Source organism: Oratosquilla oratoria, chromosome 18 (assembly GCF_046742065.1).
Source record: "Oratosquilla oratoria isolate Oo_2021 chromosome 18, ASM4674206v1, whole genome shotgun sequence".
NCBI classification, from domain to species: Eukaryota; Metazoa; Arthropoda; class Malacostraca; order Stomatopoda; family Squillidae; genus Oratosquilla; species Oratosquilla oratoria.
Genome location: NC_134794.1, coordinates 48,194,196 through 48,199,195, shown reverse-complemented (window position 1 = coordinate 48,199,195; position 5,000 = coordinate 48,194,196). Strand labels below are relative to the sequence as shown.

The window sequence follows — 5,000 nt, the reverse complement described above, 5'->3', positions numbered from 1 at the left end:
AGCGCGAGTCACGAAGATGGAAAAGGGACAATTACTTCGACAGATTTGTGCCTTCCGGAGTCAGCATTCCGAGAACGAATACATATATAGATAAATACAGGAATGAATAGATGACTAAATGAATAGATAATCAACTATGTAAATAGATAGATGAAGAAACAAATGAATAAATAAATGACTAAATAGATAGACAAATGAATAAATAAATAATTAAACAGGTCGCTATTCTTGTTGTATATTTGCAACCCAAGCATATCTCAACCAATGACAAACATGTTTGTTTGCCTAATAATAAGTGATTGTGTATGTATTTGTGTACAAGGTATATTCAAGAATATGGTTTGTGGATAGTCCACAAGTATATATATAGTATATGTACAACCGTATCCACTGAATCCGCCGCCCGTAGATAATGCATATGTATTCTTTATATACACAATTCAACCAGTCAGTAAACAAATAAATGAACAGATAAATGAATAAATAAACATATTAGATTAATACTTACTCTAGTGGGTTTTTTACCTCTTGCAGATCCATATCTGCCTGCTTAAATGCTCTCTATCTTTTGTTTTGTGCAATTTCCATCCAGTTTACTGGATCGTCACTAATTCTCTTCCTCACCTTCCTCTCCACGCCGTCAATTCACCTCATCCGAGATCTTCCTATTGGTCTTCTCCCTTCCACATGTTCGTTCATCACCTTTCTTAATATCATCTTCTCTTCCATGCGTGCAACATGCACTGCCCATCTAAGCTTAATATCAAATTGATAAATAAAATAATGAAAAAATATGAAATACACAGTATCAAGTAATACTTGTATAGCTAAAATTACAATGAGAACAAACTCCTACCCCTAAATGTACACCGAGTGTTCATTCATTCATGTAGAAAACTGTACAGTTCTACATATACGCTCACACCACACGATTCCATTCAGCATCAGGCGTTCCCTCCGACTTCAGTCTCCTGTTGATGATAGCCAGCGCTTTTATCCTTGGGGACGATATCGCACCGAAGAAGTGGACTCGCACAGGAGAGATTCAAAAGTGATCCTTGAGTTCTCAAGGGTCAGCTCAATCTTGAGTCAAGGTCCAACGCCCAGTTTACAGATTCTATTCTGGCGAACGCCAAACGACTTTGTACTCTCTTTCTGGGTGCTGATGAGAGAGAGTGAGAGAGAGAGAGATAAAGGGAGAGAGTGAGGTAACGAGAAACAAAAGAGAAATAGATAAAGAGATAGAGAGAGAGAGAGGAGAGAGAGAGGGGGGAAGTTAAGACAGAGTGAGGGAACTAGAAAGAAGAGCGATAGAGATATAGATAGATAGAGATGATAGATAAATAGATAGAGAGAGAGAATCTTCATAGGACGATGGGAGCAAGCAAAGAATCCCCAGCGGGATGTCCCCAAAGGGGAATCCCGTAACAATAATGCTATTTTAGCTTCTGACTTAGACAGGATATTGCCTCCCCCCTCCCCCTCCCCGTGCTACTGTGGTTGTTTGTCTGTCACCACCGCCACCCCGTTGGCGCCGTCAACTAGTCCTTCTCCGAATCGGCTGGACGACCCCAGAGTATTACAGCAGGCCCTCTTGCATCACCATGAGTCCACTGCTGAACAAAGGCCTTCCCCACCTTCTTCATGACCCGAAAGATTGTACCCTTTTCTGCCACGTCACTCGTGCAAGCTTCTCTTATGTCCTCTGACCGGGTTGCTTCCAATACATCGAACCTCCTTCCGTGTCGGTTGGTGCTTTTAATTTTATTTTGGCTGACGCCTGGCGATTCTTGCAAATGAATCGAAGGGCTTTCCGCTTTCCTCTGGCATCACATCCACGACTCCAGTTCTGTGTGTTATGTTCTTCGCCCCAACCCGTTCCAACTTTGTTCTTTAGCCAACAGCCTCTCTCCATCCCCCTAAAAAAATTGTCGAGATATTCAATATTATTAGTTATTATTATTGTTATTATTACTGTTATTATTATTGTTATCATTAATGCCTTTATTATCATTGTTTATTGAAATATCTTGATCCTTACTTGGGCATTGGTGAAAGAACCATCCGCTCAGTTCTTTATTGAAGTTATCAAATGCTTGTTCAGGCCTTGGTCCGGTCTTCTCTTTGTTGTTAAGCTGAGCTGTGTTGTTTTGGTTAAACACGTGGCATTTTGTTTATGTTGTAAATAATTTACTGTAGTTGTAACAATAAGTTCTTATGAATTAATAAAATTTTGGCATATACTTTATCTACCTAGTTTATTGATAACTTATTTTATAAATTATATTTCTTTATTGTATTGTCATATTTGTGGCTGAAGGACCTTCTATCCTTCGCATAAATTGAATTTCCCCACAAAAATATATGTATAGTGATTCGTTGATGACGAATGAACGAAATCTGTTTACATCTGCTATTTATGAAAAAAGTGGCAGACTCGTTTCTTTTCATGGACACGTAAGCTGTGGCATAAAAAGGACAATAATTTCATGTCAATGACAGCGCAAACAGACCATCTGTTCCTCCGGAAATCATTCCAAGATTTCGGGTGACGACGGATCTATGCTGACGGCTGCCCTTTACTTAGAACTCCGAGGTCCTGTTCACACTAGAGATTTCAAACGCCGCGGTCCAATGACGATGTAAGTCAATGGAAGCGTTTAGACACAACCGCGCATTTTTTCCCCCTTGACTATGCTGTTTCGCCGCCGTTTCCGCACGGCTCAAACTGTTAGTGTGAACAGGGCCGTTTGGGGGAGGAAACAAATGCCGAGGGAGAGGGTGTGGACGAGCCACGGCTGTGTGGGTGTGGGTGTGGGTGTGGGTGTGGGTGTGGGTGTGGGTGTGGGTGTGGGTGTGGGTGGGGAGGGTTTTCCACAAGGAATGGATAGATGGATGACGTGATCCCAAAATTGATTCGAAATTCGAAAAGATGTTGAAGACGAAGGAAAATTAGCGGCGAGTGGAGCCTTGACCTCCCACCCTCCCCCCCCCGTTACAAAGGGAGAAGGGCGAGGGGGGGAGGGGTAGGATGCCACGTGTATATATATCTCCCATGGAACAACACTTAAAGACGGTGTCACACTGTCCGGCGTCACCGCTGCGGATTGTTGTTGGCGACAACAAAGTCTCCCTTGTTATGAGTCATTAGACTCGAAAGGTTATTGAGAGTATTTTAATCAAGGGGGATATGGTGGTCGTTATATCGAGTTCTGGCAAACATAATCTGGCCCCATATGGCGTCGCTACATAATGTGACAACGGCATAAAACTAGAAATTCCCTCCGCGTCGCGTCCTCCCTTCCAAGTACAAGATGTGACTTCTTACAGCGAATTCTTCGACCTTGGAGTACAAGAGCTGCTGCTACTGCCTGTCAGGCCCAAGATAGAGCGTCCAACCACGAACTACGCCATCATTCCCTTTAGCTTTCGTTCAAAAAGGCGTTTCAAAACTATTCGTTGCTGTCTCAATACAACGCGCTTACATGGGCTAAAGGTCGCATTAAGGTGGCGGGACACTAGGATATCATGCTAATTGCTTTTGCTACTTCGTTTGAGAAGAAACGACCAGTTGCAATATTTAGACTTCTGGAAGAACATTTCAACAATGTGTCTAATATTCGTATTTTAGGTTTAACTTCTCTTAATTCGTCATTCAGCTTTTTGACTTGAAAAAGCCAAAAGTCACACATGGAGGCTTATTTTTTTTTTTTTTTTTTTTTACCGAAAGGGCTAATTTTGAGGCATTTCTAAGCATATTTTGTGGTATAATCTTTTAACTATCCAAGACAGAGCAACAAATTAAGTACCAAATGAAAGAACAGAATCTACTCTATATAAATAGCAATAGTTAGAATTGATCAATTTTACCCGTGAATTCTAAAAGATATGACATTGTTGAGAATCCTGACTTTTTTGCTAACCCGGAGACAATTTTTGTATAAATGTTTGAATTTTAAGTGATTTAAGACCAAAACTCGTACATATTTTCAGCATTTAATTTCATATTTCATATTTACAGAACTTCAGCCTCCATGTAGCAATGCTTCCATGCATCGTAGATGAAATGGATGTGATTTATGTTTTTTGTTTTTTCAGGTAGAAAAATACAGTGACGTATGAAAATATAAAAAGTTTTTTGAACAAATCTAGAGTGGTATACGTCGTGAGCCATTCTGTAATGTCAATCTTAGCGCATGCCTCTCTCTCACTCTCACTCTCTCTCTCTCTCTCTCTCTCTCTCTCTCTCTCTCTCTCTCTCTCTCTCTCTCTCTCTCTCTCTCTCTCTCTCTCTCTCTCTCTCTCTCTCTCTCTCTCTCTCTCTCTCTTTTATTTCCCATTTATGTGCTATTTGATCTTTTATTCTGTATATAGTAAAGATAGTACAAAGAGTATCACATTTTAGGGTTATCACCACGATTGGGATCGGTTCTGTAACACGTGGCAACGCTTTTTCTCCATGACACCACGCTCAACCTACCATTCTATGGTCACTACCTATGTTGACTTTATTTATTACCGTAACATTGCTAATGCTTTTGCTCTCATCTCCTAATATGAAGTCTATTTCGTTCTTTGTTGTTCCATTCGGACTTCCCCACGTCCATTTACGACCTACACGCTTTTGAAAGAAAGTGTTCATTATCCTCATATTGTAGTTCTCTGCAAAATTTACTAACATCTCGCCTCTGTCATTTCTTTCACCTACTCCAAACATCTCAATGCACGTCTCATCTCCCATCTTCTTCCCTACTTTAGCATTAAAATCCCCTATTACCAAAGTGTACTTACTTTTTTCTTGATCCATTACTTGACTTAAATCATCATGGAAGGACTCAATTTCCTCGTCTGAACTCTGTGAAGTTGGTGCATAAACCTGAACTATTTTTAGAGTATACCTTTTATACAGCCTAATCATAATCCAAGCTACCCTGTCTGATAAACTATTGAATTTGACTACGCTACCAGCAACCTCTCGGTTGATAAAGAATCCTACTCCA

General features: G+C 40.5%; 1 protein-coding gene across 1 annotated transcript in view; it reads left to right on the top strand.

Annotated features, from left to right (window-relative positions):
• LOC143034929 (retinol dehydrogenase 13-like) overlaps positions 1-553 on the top strand; it is an 8,363-nt gene extending 7,810 nt beyond the window's left edge. The window contains exon 9 of the mRNA XM_076201279.1: positions 1-553. This exon is cut by the window's left edge and continues 156 nt beyond it. The gene's annotated coding sequence lies outside the window, so the exon portion shown is untranslated.
• Positions 554-5,000: the final 4,447 nt, after the last annotated feature.